The sequence below is a fragment of the Camelina sativa genome, chromosome 8 (assembly GCF_030686135.1).
Source record: "Camelina sativa cultivar CO46 ecotype springtype chromosome 8, ASM3068613v1".
Classification (NCBI taxonomy): domain Eukaryota; kingdom Viridiplantae; phylum Streptophyta; class Magnoliopsida; order Brassicales; family Brassicaceae; genus Camelina; species Camelina sativa.
Window position 1 is genome coordinate 9,284,474 of NC_141887.1, and position 18,191 is coordinate 9,302,664.

An 18,191-nucleotide genomic window follows, 5' to 3' on the forward strand; every position below is an offset into this window, starting at 1 on the left:
ACATAATTCTGAATAATAAGCAATTGAAATTAAAAAGAGTAAGAAGGAGTTCAAGAATTCTTCTTCTACAAAGCAGATCTCTCTCTCTCCAAAGCTCTCAAAACTCACAAGGTTGCAGGAAAAATAAAACTTGCTAGAAGTAAAACTTAGAGGTTTTAAAAACCTAAAAATACTATTTATATGTCCTAAAACACGTCAGGGACTTGTGTTGTAATTATGGAAAACTTCGGGCAAATTTGTAAAACTTTTAATTTGTGATTCTTCATCGGCTGAAGAGGGTGTCGACTGATGCTCTTGTTTGGTGTCGATCGATGCCCTTGTTTTGATCCAAGCCCAAATTGATTCTTCGAGATTTATGCTCCAAAATGATCCAAATTGCTCTACTTTGCTCCTTCTGTGCCAAAGTCCTAGAAAACCTGCAAAGACTCAAAAACATCCTAGAAAACAAATCAAAAGACTCTAAAACACTCCTTATATCATGATATATCAACTCCCCCAGACTTAGCCTTTGCTTGCCCTCAAGCAAAACTTAAGCTTAGACCTGTGAAAGAGGTTTGAAAACTGGGAACTCACTCAATTGCATGATGATTCTTATTTGCACTCTTCATTTACCTGACTCAAGAACTTACTTCTTATACTTAACCATGATAAACATCAACATTCCTTACTCAAATCCCACAATCCTTTGGAATCTCTGAAATCTCCATTGTCATCTCATTAACTAAATTAAAGCAAGTACAGGTGTGTTCTTACCTTGGTGTATCGATCAGTGGCATATGGACTCTCTTCAAACCAAGACATTCTTCATACATCTCCTTTCCTCTCCCTTTTCTCACTTCAAAGGATTGATTTTTTTTTAACAAAAAATCTTTTTTTTTTTTTTAGCAAAAGTGTAAGCGAATACCGGGGTCATCGATAATTTACCTACCCCTCGCTCCCAAGCTTTGTGTGATCATTTGACTCAAGAGTAGAATAATGAGGTCACATGTAATTTACCTACCTCTCTAAACTGATCAAAATCATCTCATCTTTATTCTCTTCTCTTCTTTTTCTTTTTGATCTTTTTTTAAAGTACTGAAGGGAAGAGACAGGGGAGACATACTTTGAAAAATTGCACTGTCTTGTATGGCGCGAAGAAGAAGTCTAGTCCACTGATTTCCAACCCCAAAGTAAGAGATTAAGTCCGGTTAAAATCCTGATAAAAGTTGAACACGTAAGATCAATCAGATATCCATTGAATAAGGGCTTTCAGGATTGTTGATACAGCTCATAGTCTTTCTAAGCTTTAGTTCTGAGATCAAGCATAAACAAATAATCATTAGAGTGTTAGCCAAATAAGAGAAATCATTAACCAAGAGAATAATTCCCAAAGACAAAAAGAAATTTTTTGAAAAATTTGACTCAAACTTTATGCTTTTGACTGACACAACTGAAACTCAAAAACAAAAACGTAGTTAATAGACAACCTCCCCCAGACTTAAACAACATTTTCCCCAGTGTTATCAAGTAAGAGGAAAGCAAAAAGAAACAAAACGTATTGAAAATTGTAATGAAAAGATGAACTGATTCTCGGGTTACCCAGCGGTGTCGACCGACATCATTTCAGTGTTGATCGACACTCATCACGAATGGTGTTTTTGGCCGAAACTCCTTGTTAGTTGCAGTTAGTTGTGTTGTTGAATTGTCGGGTCAATCCATGGATGAGTATTATGTTAAGAAACACTCAAACACAAGTTAAAAGCAACATGATAGATAGATAGTTCATAATTTCAAACAAAATTCAAACAAAAACTGACTCAATGCAAAAAGAAAAATGACTTAAAAGGAAAAGAAAAACCTAGAAGTGGGTTGCCTCCCACTAAGCGCTTATTTTCAGTCATTAGCTTGACTGTTGAAACACATATTTTTGCGGTGTGGTGTGGTGATGAATGATGTATGGAATGAATGGATGGCAGGGTGTTTAAATTCCCCTTATGTTGTTGTAATATAAGAGGTGTCAATCCAATCTGAGTGTTTGTGAACAATCAAGATGTGCATATGAGTCTAAGTCAAGCCAGATGTAAAGGTTGTTTGTCACTAACAATCCTATGATGAAATGTAAAGTGTAGAAAGTAAAACTACAAGAACTAGGAGCTAAATGCAAATGGAACAGAATGATTATGACAATTATGAAGCTAAAACAGAAATAGAAACTATGGTAATGCAAGTATTGAACTAATGCAAGGTAAGTAATGAACAGGATACTAAATGAATGCAACAGAAATGCAACTAGAATGAAACAGGACAAACACAAATCATAAACACAAGTTCTGGGTTGGAACTCGAGCAAGCACTCGATCGAGTGTAGATCGAGTGCAGGGTCGAGCTGGACAAATACGCAAAACAGAGCAACACAAGAAAAACAGAGCAATACCAAAACGAATCAAACAACGATCAAACAACAGGATTTAAGCTAAGAAATCAATAAACAAGGAAGGTCTTGAGGAGGGATTCATGGGTTGGACTATGATTGAGGTCATCTAACTTGGTCAACAAATCTCAAACAACTTGAGCTAATCTCTAGACATATATTTCTAAGACATGTTTAATCCACTCTCATGGCAAGAAACAATCAAACTCATGCATCTCTAGACTTGTTCTCACAAAGTAAAGAATCTACACAAGCAGGCATTAAGCAATATGTCAAAAATCAAACAAGACTTCTAATCTCTTAGCAAGCCTAATGATAGTCTCTAGATCTAGCCTTATCTATGCTCCTTAGACATTGGTGTGATGCTAAGATGCTTGAAATCAGATCCTACCCTCTCAGTTATAGGACCAGCATTAAGAACATCTAGCCTAGAAGAGATCTACAACAAACAAGCTTGACCAAATCAAACAAACCTCAAACACAACCCAGCCTAACCCATCCTCAAGATCCTAAGCAACTACTCACAAGAACACATGATGAGCATCAAAGTCATAAACCCAGAAAATGATGAAACTTGCATGATTAGATATATAAAGCAAAGATCTACAATATTGAAGAGGGAATCAAACACGAATTCTTAATATCTTGAAAGTTATGAAACCAACAAAATCCAAAAATTCTTTGTTTTTCTCCTTCAAGGAGGTACAAGATCTAAAATATAAAAGTGCAAAAGGAATAATTCCCAAAAAGGTAAAAACTAGGTTTTTTTTACTCTCTAAAAAGCTGGCCTCCTTGGTGGCAGCAGGTACAAGCCCTTATATAGAAAAAGTAGTGGAAGCCCTAAAAACGCTAAAAGACAAAATAGTCAGGCGGCTCGACCAACTCGACCTGGTGCTCGGTCGAGTGACCGGTCGAGTTGGCTCCTCTTGTGCTCCTCCCACTCGGTCGAGTCCCTCTCAGCACATGGTCGAGTGTCTGGTCGAGTGGGCAGTCGAGTTGGACTCCGGACCTTGGTTCTTCAGCCTTAGCTCATTTGCTTTCTCCTCATGATTGCTTCACTTCTCCTCAGCATTGCTTCCATGCTCCTTGGCTCCAAAATCACCTGTTTATGCATGAAAATATGCAAATGCAATGCAACTAAACTCTAATGCAAGAACAGTCCTAAAGCTATGCAATAATGGTCAAAATGGATAGCAAAAGATGCAAAAGATGTGAATATATTAAGGGAAAACATGGTAAAATATATGAACATCAACACCCCCAAACTTAGTCTTTGCTTGCCCTCAAGCAAATGAACAAGACATAAGAAGGTAGGTGAGGTTTGAAAGTGGGATCTCAGCTCCTAAAGCTTGCAAATAGACCATCTAGAATCAATGTCCAAGTTACTAGTACTATGATGCAAGTTGAATGAGCTGTACATAATGATTTTAGACAAGCATATCACAACCTTTACTGATTTGAACCTTAGATGTCCACATGCATTCAAATCAACCATTTCCTTTAACATTCATTAATCAAGAACATGAATCAATTCTATGCAATGCTTAAACTCATTTGGCTTGGTAGTAAAAGGTTTAGAGACAATGATGGTCTTTCTTTAGAGTGGGGCTTATCAATATCAAGGTTCTCTCATAAAAATGGATTGAGCTTTAGAAGAATGCTAAAGGTAAGAACACTTAGACACATACAAGAATAAAACCTTGTCTACCCAAAGGCACCCAAAGTGTTTATCCTATCAATCTAAACCCAACTGATCCTAGTGCTACCCTTTAACTTCTTCTCTTCTCTGTCACCGTTTTCTCTTTTGATTTTAAAGTCTTAGGAGAGGTTTCTTATATGATCTTTCTTGTGGGATGGGGGATTCTTACTTATTTGCTATGGTTCTCTTTTCTTATTATTCTTAAGACATATAAGCATTTTGCTAGACTTTTCTTTTCTTTCTTTTCTTTTCTTTAACTAGAACCATCTTCAACAACAACTTTTTTACTTCCCATCCTTTCACTAGATTTTGATTTTACTTAAACACATTCCCCTCCTAAAGATTCTAACATTTTCTTTCTCTTTTCCTCTTTTCTTTTCTTTCTTTTTCAAACAACCAAATCTCAAACCCAACAATGAAATCATCTAGTCCTATCTAGTTTGGAAAATGCAAACTAGAACTACACAAGGCATTATTCTTGTGAGTTCAAACCTAACACTTTCTACCAAGCTCAATCCCAAAATAAGCCTTACACACTCAAGAATAAACATGGCTTGAAAGAAGGGTTGGTTATGGGTATTGGAAACTGATTTTAATGATTCAGTCAGCTACTTGGATCAACAAGAGTGGTAAAAAGGAGAAAGATGATCCAAATATGTATATAATATCCATGAGTTTAAAGCAATGCACACATTGATATTTAACAGTCAATATTAAGTTCTTATAAGTAGGAAATGGCATCAAATCACAACATGCTTCAATTTAGACCAAATGCAATGCAGGAATTCAAGGATTGGTTCAATCTTATGCTTCTAACTACTCAACTAGCATCAAAGTACTATTAACTTGGGCATTGATCCTAGTCTAGTGAATTAAACAAGCTAACAAGGCAAAACTCATCATAGATCCATAATGCAAATAATTAACAGTCCTACATGAAACATGCTAAACAAGATGCTATTATGCAATGCAAACTACATGAACACTCTTTTTTTTTTATAAAGATTTTTGCAAAAATTTTCAAATTTTTAGGGTTTTTCTATGCCTTAGATGCTATGCAAATACTAACATGATGCTGCTAAAAATAGGAAATAAGAACACAAAACACAATATCAAATGCTATCTCAAACCCTCCCCCAAACTTAAATCACACAGTCCTCTGTGTGAAAGAAATTTGTAAGAGGATTCAAGATCAAAAACAAAACACAATATGAAATGCAATGGTATTTACAAGGGAAGGTGATAGTGGTACCTCAAGTATTGGAGAAGAAACTGTCTACATCCTCTTGCATGCTGTCAAAAGTGTAGTTGGGGTCTTGTTGATTTGGAGGAGGAGACTGGGGCAACTCGACTATGGCCATCGACTGGTACTCGGTCGAGTGCCTGGTCGAGTGGGGGGTCGAGCTGGCTGCCGAGTCTTCGTTTCCTCTTCTATCTGGTCTCCCTTGCTTCCCTGATCATGAAAATACCAAAACAAAAATCAAAATACCAAAAACCTTAAACAATATGTACATGGATACCTTAGGGACTTCCTCCCTAGTGAGCTTGTTTAGAGTCACTAAGCTTGACTTTTGATGCCTGTTCAGGCTTGGTTTGGATTCCAAGGAGGTGATGAAATCCCCCTAGTTCTATTTGATAACCTTGGTGCTGTTTCTTGATCACTACCTCCTTAACATTTGAGCTTTGCTTCTTCTTAAACTTGAGTCTTGGTCTTGCCTTCTTCAAAGACCTCTTGTTGAGCTAAACTTGAAGATCCTTCACCAGATCAGTCAGCTCTTGAACTGAACCCTTAAGATGTTGAATTGATTCCTCATGAGATGTGACCTTAGCTGTTGAAGTCTCTTCTTCTCTCAAAACCCCAAAATCAGCCTTATCTTCAATCTTAAATGGTTGACCTCCAATGGTTGGTAGGTTAGATGGATTTGTAATATCAAAGTTCATGGTCAAACCTTCAGATATGTTCAACCTTATCAGCCCCTCCTTAACATTTATGATTGCTCCTGCTGTGGCAAGGAATGGTCTCCCAATCAAGATTGGATCCTTTACCTCCTTATCCATCTTTATTATGATGAAATCAGTGGAAATTCTTGCCTTGCCTATCTTGACTAGGAGGCTCTCCAATTTACCAACTACATCTTTGTGTGAACCATCAGCTAGACTTATGTAGAGATTGCTTGGCTTGAATTCAGTGTGTCCAAGCTTTTCTGCTATAGAGTAGGGCATGACACTAACAGATGCTCCAAGATCACACAAGCATTTGTTGAAGTGAAGGTAGCTGATGGAGCAAGGTAGATTGAATGGACCTGGATCTTCAAGTTTTGTTGGTACAATAGCTGTCCCAATCTCTTCTTGATCTCTCCTGTTTTGATTCTGAGCTTTCTGCTTGGATATGTCAAGTAACATGCCTTTGTAGAGAGGATATGGGGCATATTGTTCCAAAGCTGGTCCTCTCTCCTCTTCCTTCTCTTCAATGACAACCTCCTGTTGAATGGCCCTCACTTCCTTCTTTTCAATCACAACCTCTTCCTTCAAAGCCATGACTTCTTCCTTCTCAATGAATTCCCCTTGTTGTAAAGCTAACTCCTTCTCTTGTTGCAAAGCCAACTTTTCCCTTTTCTCAATAATTTCTCTGAGTTCTTTCAGCTTTTGTGCTTTGAAACGTCCTGGGAATGGTAGAGGTGGGTTATAAGCAGGAGGAATGTACTTAGCAGGCTTAACATCTTCTGGGACATCAACTCAACTGGAAACTCGATCAGTCACTCGATCGTGTGTGTGTTCGAGTGGGGGGTCGAGTTCTTTGTCAACTTCAGCTTGTTTTGCACAATCTTCACTTTGAGCTTCAAGAAATGACCAATCCTCCCCAGTTTTAACTTCACTGTCCTCAGTGACAACTGCCTCATTGAGATGAATGGCCTTAGCAGTGCATTCCCTTGGGTGTTGAAGTTGGTTTGGTGTAGGAGAGGAAGTAGAAGCCATGCAACTCTCCATGTTCGTGATTGTAGAGCTCAGTCTCTCCAACTGGTTGTTCAGTCCAGTAGAATAAGAATTCAACGTTTGGTGCAGCTCAGCAAACTGCCTTGCTTCCTCAATCTGCTTAGTGGCTTGCCCAAGCAACATTTGTTGCATCATAGCTCTTAAACACAAATCATAAACACAAGTTCTGGGTTGGAACTCGAGCAAGCACTCGATCGAGTGTAGATCGAGTGCAGGGTCGAGCTGGACAAATACGCAAAACAGAGCAACACAAGAAAAACAGAGCAATACCAAAACGAATCAAACAACGATCAAACAACAGGATTTAAGCTAAGAAATCAATAAACAAGGAAGGTCTTGAGGAGGGATTCATGGGCTGGACTATGATTGAGGTCATCTAACTTGGTCAACAAATCTCAAACAACTTGAGCTAATCTCTAGACATATATTTCTAAGACATGTTTAATCCACTCTCATGGCAAGAAACAATCAAACTCATGCATCTCTAGACTTGTTCTCACAAAGTAAAGAATCTACACAAGCAGGCATTAAGCAATATGTCAAAAATCAAACAAGACTTCTAATCTCTTAGCAAGCCTAATGATAGTCTCTAGATCTAGCCTTATCTATGCTCCTTAGACATTGGTGTGATGCTAAGATGCTTGAAATCAGATCCTACCCTCTCAGTTATAGGACCAGCATTAAGAACATCTAGCCTAGAAGAGATCTACAACAAACAAGCTTGACCAAATCAAACAAACCTCAAACACAACCCAGCCTAACTCATCCTCAAGATCCTAAGCAACTACTCACAAGAACACATGATGAACATCAAAGTCATAAACCCAGAAAATGATGAAACTTGCATGATTAGATAGATAAAGCAAAGATCTACAATATTGAAGAAGGAATCAAACACGAATTCTTAATATCTTGAAAGTTATAAAACCAACAAAATCCAAGAATTCTTTGTTTTTCTCCTTCAAGGAGGTACAAGATCTAAAATATAAAAGTGCAAAAGGAATAATTCCCAAAAAGGTAAAAACTAGATTTTTTTTTACTCTCTAAAAAGCTGGCCTCCTTGGTGGCTGCAGGTACAAGCCCTTATATAGAAAAAGTAGTGGAAGCCCTAAAAACGCTAAAAGACAAAATAGCCAGGCGGCTCGACCAACTCGACCTGGTGCTCGGTCGAGTGACCGGTCGAGTTGGCTCCTCTTGTGCTCCTCCCACTCGGTCGAGTCCCTCTCAGCACATGGTCGAGTGTCTGGTGGAGTGGGCAGTCGAGTTGGACTCCGGACCTTGGTTCTTCAGCCTTAGCTCATTTGCTTTCTCCTCATGATTGCTTCACTTCTCCTCAGCATTGCTTCCATGCTCCTTAGGCTCCAAAATCACCTGTTTATGCATGAAAAGATGCAAATGCAATGCAACTAAACTCTAATGCAAGAACAGTCCTAAAGCTATGCAATAATGGTCAAAATGGATAGCAAAAGATGCAAAAGATGTGAATATATTAAGGGAAAACAGGGTAAAATATATGAACATCAACTGTTCTGAAGCTCAGGCATCCGGTGGAGCAGAACATGGCAATGCATGCTTTCGAGATAATGTCCTCTTCATCCAAGGGGGTGTATAAGCTTGAGGTGCATGAGGTCTGGCAAGGATGTGAGGAACAGGACTTGGGTGGGATTTTGGGATGGGTTTGCTTCTCTTATGTCCTGCAAAATCATCAACAGAAGAAACAAGCGCTCTACGATAATCTCATGGCTTGGTTAACAAACTGTTTTTGTATCTTTGAAAGTCTTATTGATGATAGGAGAGGGTTTAGGTGAATAAGAGGTGTACCTTTGCCTTACCTGAGGGCTCTGGTGTGTGGAGTTGGAAGTCTTCTGTTTGGAAACAGCTTTAGGAATTGGAGCATCAGTGTTGGACAAGGTTTGGCTCGGATGTGGAGGAGTGTCGACCGACACTAATGTTGTGTCGATCGACACTGAGCCAGATGCTCGAGTAGCAGAAACTTTCTCAACAGAAAAAGTCTATCCATCAATGGTAGGAGCTCTCCTCAGCTTATCCATCTCAAAATTCATACTCAAAACATCCACATTCAGTGTTATGTGTCCCTTCTTCACATCAATGATGGCACCAGCTGTAGCCAAGAAAGATCTTCCTAAGATGAGAGGATCTTTAGGCTCTGTATCATACTTCAGTACCACAAAGTCAGTGGGAATCATGAAGTTTCCAACCTTAATTGGAATATCCTAAAACACTTTCAGGAATTCTTTGGGATCGATCAGCTAAGATAAGAGATATCTGAGTCGGCTTAAAATCTGTCATCCCAAGTCTCAGAGCAACAGAATGTGGCATCAAGTTGATGCTAGAGCCAAGATCACAAAGTGAGTGAGCAAATCGTCCTGCTGAGATTGAGCAATCCAGTACAAAGCTTCCAGGATCTGGTAACTTCTTAGCAGTCCTACACTGAATTGCTGCACTCACTTTCTCAGAGACTACCACTTCTTTCTTCCTCTCTTTCCCCCTTTGAACAGGCTGGTTCAACATAATTGCACTAACATCCTTCGTTAGCAAAGCTCCTTCTTCAGGACTCAAACCATTTGACACCATTCTCTTCACATACCGCTTAAGAGATGGTGAAAGCTTTACTGCATCAATCAAAGGCATCTCAATCATCACCTTGTCCATCATTGCCTTCCATCTAGCTTCCTCAAGCTCCTGCTTAGACCTTCTTGGCTTAGGAAAAGGAATCTTCGGTTGGTACACCCTTTCAACAGCTGGAACCTGAGATTTTGCAGTTTCGGGTTCTATCTGAGAGGGGTGTCGACCGACACCCAGGTGGTGTCGATCGACATCATCATCTGAACCCGAGAATTTGGTTGATTTTTCTCCCTGTTCTGCAGAAACAATTGCACCAGCATCTTCATCTCTCACTGATATGGCATTGCAAGCATGCTTGGGGTTTGATTCAGTTCTTCCAGGAAGAAAACCCTCTTGCCTTTTAACAGACCCAGCAGTCTGTGCCACTTGACTCTCCAATTGCTTAACATGTACATTCAGTGCATCAATCCTTCCAGTAAGCTCTGTGTAGACATTATCAATCTTCCCATTGAATGTCATTGTCATATTCTCCTGTCCCTGAAGAAGCTGATCAAGCATGGCCTCTATTCTACTCCTAGAAGGAGTTTGTGGATGTGGAGACTGATAGGAAGAGTTCCCATAAGTTCTAGTATAACCATTGTTCTGTTGCTGCTTCTGGTAATCCGGTTTGGGAGTATAACCTGAAAAGTTCCCACTGTAAGGCTTGTTACTTTGCTGATTACCGAATCTCTGACCCTGATTCCCATATACAAAGTTGACATCTGCTTCTTCATTCCCAATCTCAGGTTGTGGCTCAAATGATTCAATTTCAGCAACAAAGTGAACTGATTTCTTACCAACCAGGAGATTGTGAACTGAATCAAGCTTAGCATTAACAGAAGCTAGCTGGTTTGAATCAAATTTTCCATGCAATCTCTTCCTTTCAGTATCTGCTCTGTTAGTGCTATTGATGGAAGCCAAATTCTCAATCAAAGCTTCAGCATCTTCTAGAAATCTTGTCTTGAAGTTTCCATTGTTTGCAGCATCCAAAGCTAGCTGATATTCCCAGTCAATTCCTCTGAAAAAGATACTCAACAGCTGCATCCTTGAAAAACCATGGTGTGGACAGTCCCTCTGATAGGCCTTGAAACTCACCCAAGCTGCTATGAAGGCTTCATCAGGTTTTTGTTTGAAAGAGGACATCTTGACTCTCAACTCATCTGACATTGCATCATCATAAAAATAGTTGAGGAAGGCCACCTTGATTTGTTGCCAAGATGTCAAAGATCCAACTGGCAACTGCTTCAACCAATGAGATGCTTCTCCTGCAAGTGAGTATGGAAAAAGCTTGCAGTAGATGTAGTCTTCAGTCACTCCATTAGCTTTGATACTAGTCACCAGGTCTTCAAAGTGCTCAATATGGTCCAGATGCTTCTCATGGGGCAGGTTAGAAAAGGGTCTTTGTCCAACTAGCTGGAAGTATGCAGGCTTCAGCTCAAAGTCATTCCTTGGGAATGGAGGTGGAACAGTAGCAGACCGGTTCTCATACACAAGATCAGCCCGGTTGTAGTCAGCAATAGTTCTGATCAAGTCTCGGTTGTTCTCCTGTCTTCGAACCGGATTGTTAACGTGGTTTGCAGCTCCACGTCCTTCTGCAGGAAGAGGGTGTCGATCGATACCCTGTTGGTGTCGATCGACACCATCGACAATAACAGCTTGCTCGTCGCCAACAACAGCTTCAACAAGAACATTTCCTTCTGCATCAAGCTTTTGGCCCTGCTCATTGCGCAAGTGGCCATCTTGATCCCTCAAAGCACCATCCTCATCACGCATCAGAATGACTGTGTTAACCATCTTCAACGATTTGGCTGCTTTTCGGTTTTCACGCTCAAGTTTTCCCAACTCTTGGTTTGAAAGCTTCACAGTAGGAATAGTCTTGTTGCTCCTTGTGTGAGGTCTAGGAGGCATACACCTAAAACACCAAAGAGAAGAAAAACAAAAACGTGTAAGTAGAAAATAAAAAGAAAAATTTAGACGAAATTAAAAACTCAAATCTAATGGTAGATCAAAGAGTCCCCGGCAACGGCGCCAAAATTTGATATGCTCAAATTTAACCCTAGAGCTACTCTCTCAAATTAAGAGGTCACTGCAGTACTTAGGGGTCGAATTCCACAAGGACTCAAGTCTACACAATAAATTATAGAGTTTTATGAATTACGCTAAACAAGATAATTTAAATTAAAAAGGCAATGCAAAATATTAAATTAAACTGTTGTAAATTCAGAAGATCAAAAAGCTAGGCCTAGGGAATTTCTCAGGAAATTACAAATTATTAAATCAAGAAATAATTAGGATTCAAGCAATTAAGAACAGATCTAAAACTTTAAACTTTTGGTAAAATAAATCAGTTCTCAATGCAATTATTATCTAAATTTAAAACCAGAAAATCCAAATCTCTTTGCAAAATTCTAGGTAATAAATCAGCTTTAAAACAAGTTTATATTGTTCACAAAATTACCTAATCAAATCTCTTTGTAAAAAATAATTTTGCTCATCAAAAGATTTTGTCAGGAAAATCAATTATATTCTCATATCAATTTATTTTCCTAGGTTATTAATTCTAGATGGCCAATCAAGGATTAATAATGAAGAACAACCTATGATGAAGATCTAGAAAGATATTGAATCCTAAATAAACAGATCTAACAATTCATGAAAATCCCTGTGAAAAGCCCTGAACCTAACAAGCAAACTACTCAAACATATTCAATAAAGAACAAGACATAATTCTGAATAATAAGCAATTGAAATTAAAAAGAGTAAGAATGAGTTCAAGAATTCTTCTTCTACAAAGCAGATCTCTCTCTCTCCAAAGCTCTCAAAAACTCACAGGGTTGCAGGAAAAATAAAACTTGCTAGAAATAAAACTTAGAGGTTTTAAAAACCTAAAAATTCTATTTATATGTCCTAAAACACGTCAGGGACTTGTGTTGCAATTATGGAAAACTTCGGGCAAATTTGTAAAACTTCTAAATTTGTGATTCTTCATCGGCTGAAGAGGGTGTCGACCGATGCTCTTGTTTGGTGTCGATCGATGCCCTTGTTTTGATCCGAGTCCAAATTGATTCTTCGAGATTTATGCTCCAAAATGATCCAAATTGCTCCACTTTGCTCCTTCTGTGCCAAAGTCCTAGAAAACCTGCAAAGACTCAAAAACATCCTAGAAAACAAATCAAAAGACTCTAAAATACTCCTTATATCATGGTTAAAACCCACAAAAACCATGATATATCATGTTTGCTTGAGAGCAAGAAAAGACTAAGTTTGGGGGAGTTGATATGTATATATTTTACCATATTTAACCACTGTTTATTCACATCTTTTACATGTTTTAATAGCTTGTTTTGTAACTTTCATGTAGTTTAAGGACTGTTTATGCATTATAATAGGTTTTGCATTGCATTTGCATTCTTTCTTGTGTTAACAGGTGAATTGGACTAAAAAGGCAAGGAAATAGCATTTGGGATGAGAGGAGTGCAACCATTGAAGCAGATGGGAGTTGAATCAAGGGGATGACCAGCAAAGCATGAAGCACTCGACTATTACCACCAGTGCACTCGACCGTTTGCATCTGAAGCACTCGACCATGTGCGACTCATGGACTCGACCGTGTGATATTCAGCAACTCAACCGTTTGGAAGGAAGGGAATGGACCACTCGACCAATCCACTCGACCACTTGTGGTTGAGCACATCGAGCCGACTTTCTATTTTGTCATCTAGCCAAATCAGGGCTTCCTTCCCTCACTATATATACTCTTTGTACCCCATGGCCGCCAACAACACTTTTTTAGGAAAAATCACATCAGCAGCCAGAAGAACCTTAATTTTCATTCCTTAAGGGTTTTTAGCATTTATTTACTGTTTTGCATCTTTTATTTACTGTTTTTCTCAGATTTCTATACTTTGTAAGTCTCATAACTTTCTGGGTATTGAAAATCTGATTTTGCTTCTTTATATTAAGTTGGTGTTCATCATCCCATCTATCTTATCATGTTAGTATTATCATTTTCTGGGTTTATGTTCATCATTATCATGATTTGCTTGTCTGAGTAGTGAGTTAGGATTATGGAGATGGATTAGGCTAGTTTAGGGTTGTGGTAATCTGGAATGGTCAAGCTTGATTATTCAAATATCTCTTCTGGGTTGGGTGTGCTCTAGGCTGTTCTTATATCTGAGAGGGTAAGAACATATCTTAAACTTCCTAGCATCACACCAATGTCTAGGTTGTTAGATAAAGCCAACACTGGAGATTATCATGCTTGTCCCAAGAGATTGGTTGCACAAGGTGGTTTTTGACAAGTAATGGTCTGGTCTTTAATGCATGTTCAGTATGGTTTCACCAATGAGAGTTGGGTTAGGATGTTACTGTAACTTGATTACTTCTTTCATGAGAGTGGATTAGTGAGTCATCAAGATCATTGTCTAGAGATAGCTCATATTTGATTGAGGTTTGTTGACCAGTTTAGATAGCCACAGCCTGAACACTAGCCCATGAATCCATCTCTAGAAACCTATTTTGTTATCTGATCATTTCTTACCGCATTTTATCTTGTTTCATTGCATTCTGTTCTGTTTTAAGTTGTTTAGATTGCATATGTTCTTTGTAGAAACCCACTCGACCTAGTCACTCGACCAGTTACACGGTCGAGTACTTGATCGAGCACCTTCGGGTTGTTCATTTTACTTTCTGTTTCATTTCTGTTTCATTTAGTTTACTTTCTGCATTTACATTTCTGTCATTAGGATTGTTAGTACCAAAACCATTTTCGTATTTGGCTTGACTTGAGTCTCTGTTTTCATCTTGATTGTATGCATCACACACTTTATGGATTGACATCCTTTATGCTACAACTACATAAGGGTATTGAAACATCCTGCATCACATTCTGATCATCCATGCTTATGTGTCTGTTTGTTTGATTGCATCATTCATTCATCGCATAAGTAAAACCTGAGAAAATAAGTTGTTTCATTAACCATATTACACAAATTCAAACTCTAAATATAATAAATGAGCTACAAAAGCACGGAAAAATGTTAGTAAAGCTAGTATATTAGTAACATTAAACAATATTAAGTCATGTATACTATACAATACAAAAATGAATTAAATTTGTTAAAGTTAAACTGGAAATAGAAAAATAAAGTAGAACTGAAAGTATATAATTTTATCTAACGGAAAAAATAGAATAAAAAATTTCATCCAGTATAAAAGGAACAAAAAGCAAAATAACAGTACAATTTCGGATTCGTACTCGCGACTTAGACTATCTGCATTGGGGGTGTTGAATAATTTATTCGACTGTTTAATACTTGCAATGAAGTTGTTGAATAACTAAAAAATCTATGTGTATTCAACAGATGTTGAATAGATTCAACATGTTGAGTCAATTAATTTTGGGCCCGCATCAGCCACGTGGCGCCGCCGAATTGGTGTGTGTGATACACACAAACGTTGCGCAAGTGAACTTCTTCAAACTTTTTTTTTAAGGGATGATATTTGCTTTATTCTGATTGGTTCTTCAGATTTTTATCTCACCCTATCTACTAAACAATCAATTATTCTATAACAAATAACAAAAAAAAATACGAAAATTTATAATTTTTTTAGCTCTATAAAAAGAAACTTGAATCATTTCATTCAAATACATCTGGGCGAAATTCGGAATGTTTCGAAATTAAAAAGATTTTTATGTTTGTTAAGTGATTTAAGAGTTTTATTGTTTGTGAGTTAAGTCACCTGTATTAATGAAGTTATGTATGTTTATTATTAATTGTGTTGGGTGCTTTTTTTTGTCACCGTACTACTCTCGCCCAAGCACGTTTTTATTGTATTGTTTTAGAAGTTTTTTGTAATTTTATTTGTTTTAATAATAAATGTTTGTATTTTTATTATTTTAAAAATGTTAGTTAATAATTTAAAAATAATAAGAAAATTTGTTAAAAAATCATGTCACTTTAGCTAATTTAATTTAATTTTAGTTGATTTTTTAACTTAATTTTATTAGTAATTATTATTAATATGTAATCATGAAAATAAAAATATATAAGAAAATAAAAATACAAAATAAAAAATAGTGGAGTAGGGTGTTGAATTTTATTAAACAAAACTATTGTAATGTTAAGAAATTTAGTGGGTGTTGAATTATGATGTGGAAGAAAGAGAAAATGATGTGGAGTATTAAAAAGTGAAAAAGGAGGGTGTTGAATTTGTTTGCCATTGCATATAGTCTTATGACTGGCACCAGATGTTCCATTGCCAACTGAACTAAAGAAGCAACTAATTTCCATGTACTAGGTTAATATTAAAAAGGAGTATGATCACGTGCCCCACCTCTCTCACCTAGTTCCGCCCCTGTTTCTTGGTCTTAAAAGATTTTAAACCACACAATGATCCCATCAAAATCGATCACTTTGATTATGATTATGAACGAATCTCAAAAGGCTCTAATTAGTAGTCTAGTGGTAGGTACGTACGCTGCCTAGAGACGCAGATCATTTGAAGCGAAGAAATCAAACAAAATTAAGGCTTTTCATCATAAACAGATGTCGAACTACACTAGAGGGTTGCAGATTTGCATGGATACAAAACTCGAGCTTTCAAATCAAACTATATTTAAGGCTTTGACTTAAAATTTTGCAATCGTCATATAGACTTGTTTAAATTTGACGAACTTGAATTTGAAGAATACAACAAATATTTTTCTAACTTTAAATTTTATTATTTAATACTTTATAGTTTAACATCTTTGTAACAGGTGTGAGTGATTTCATTTCAAAGCAAAGAATTTAAATGCAAAAAAATAAAAGGTGAAGAAGTTTAAATGTGAGTAAAGCATCGGAAAAGAGAGTATGTAACAAGACCCAAGGATCACGTTTTAGTAACCAAATAAGCTATAAAAAACTGCAAAACAAGCAAAGCTTCGTACCATACGAACAATGTGAAGCACATACTCTCTACGTTTTCCATTTTATTTTGTAACATTTTATTTTTATAAACCAAGGATCATGTTCTAATACTTACTGTTCATAGTGAAACTTATGCGATGATACATTGTGAGATCGTGAAAAAATTAGTCATTCAACATATAATATTGGCCTTATATATCATTCTACTCGTCTGCGTTCCCTTAGGTGCAGGCCGGTCCGTAGCTAAAACTGGTAAAGCACAGGCTTCATAATTAAAATTTATGGGCATCACAATTGGAACTTTGTTGTGGTACAGTGGTCATCGTCCTACACTCGCTTGCATAGCTTGACGAGTTCGAACCTCGGATATGCATGTTTTGAATTATTTTTGTTTTTTGTTGTGTTTAGTGGTGAATAATTTTTTTTTTGCTTTAGGCATCCAATTAATTTGCGCCGTGGGTGTCATCATGACTTTAATTACGGCTCCGCGACTAGCCATCAATGGCCGTCACTCAGCCAGCCGTCTTAGAAATACAAAATTCCAAAAATAATCTTACTTCACAGCCACTAGATCACGATGAGTTGTTCCTACGTCAAGCTTCTAAAGTCGACGCAAACCCTTCCCGTCAACTTCCCAAAAAACTCGCTTTCATGTTCTTAACAACAACATCTATTCCATTAGCACCGCTTTGGGAGTTTTTTTCCAACCAAACATCTGATCACAAGTCTCTTTACAATGTCTACGTCCATGTAGACCCGACTCAAAAAAACGAGCCAGGTTTCTTTGGCACGTTTCATAACCGGATCATACCATCCTCAAAACTGGCTTACCGGCATACCCCAACACTCATCTCAGCCGCACGCCGTTTACTAGCTCATGCGCTTCTAGACGACCCGTCAAACTACATGTTTATCCTTCTCTGTCCTTCTTGTATTCCGCTTCACTCCTTTAACTTCACTTACAAGACACTGGTCTCCTCGACGAAGAGTTTCGTCGAGGTTCTCAAAGACGAACTAGGGTGGTACGACAGGTGGGCTGCGCATGGACCCAACGCGATGCTCCCCGAGGTACTACCAGAGGCGTTTCGAATGGGCTCACAGTTCTGGGCATTGACACGCCTTTATGCGCGGATGGTAGTGAGTGACGTTGAGATATGGTCCAAGTTTAACAAGTCTTGCGTAAGAAAAGACATGCGTTACCCCGAGGAACATTATTTCCCTACTCTCCTCCACATGCGAGACCCACAAAGGTGTGTTTCCGCTACGCTAACGCACGTTGATTGGAGCGTCAACGAACATGGTCATCCTCGGACATATAAACCTTCGGACGTTACGGCTGAGCTTATACAAAATTTGAGAAGCGCACGGCTTAGGTACGGGTATGGCAGCCGAAACAGGAAGGGTCTGTTTCTGTTCGCCCGGAAATTTTCTCTTGCCGGGATCAGTCCGTTGATGAACATTGCTCGAAACGTCATTTTTAACGATTCGGCTCTCGTGTAAAGAGAATACGTCATTTTAAGTTGACACTTTAGGGGACTTGATTTAGTTAGTT

General features: G+C 38.0%; 2 pseudogenes; both read left to right on the top strand.

Annotated features, from left to right (window-relative positions):
• Positions 1–10,779: 10,779 nt before the first annotated feature.
• On the top strand, positions 10,780–10,880 carry LOC147939838 (small nucleolar RNA R71; annotated as a pseudogene).
• Positions 10,881–16,776: 5,896 nt separating this feature from the next.
• LOC104709384 (glycosyltransferase BC10-like) lies at positions 16,777–18,139 on the top strand (annotated as a pseudogene).
• Positions 18,140–18,191: the final 52 nt, after the last annotated feature.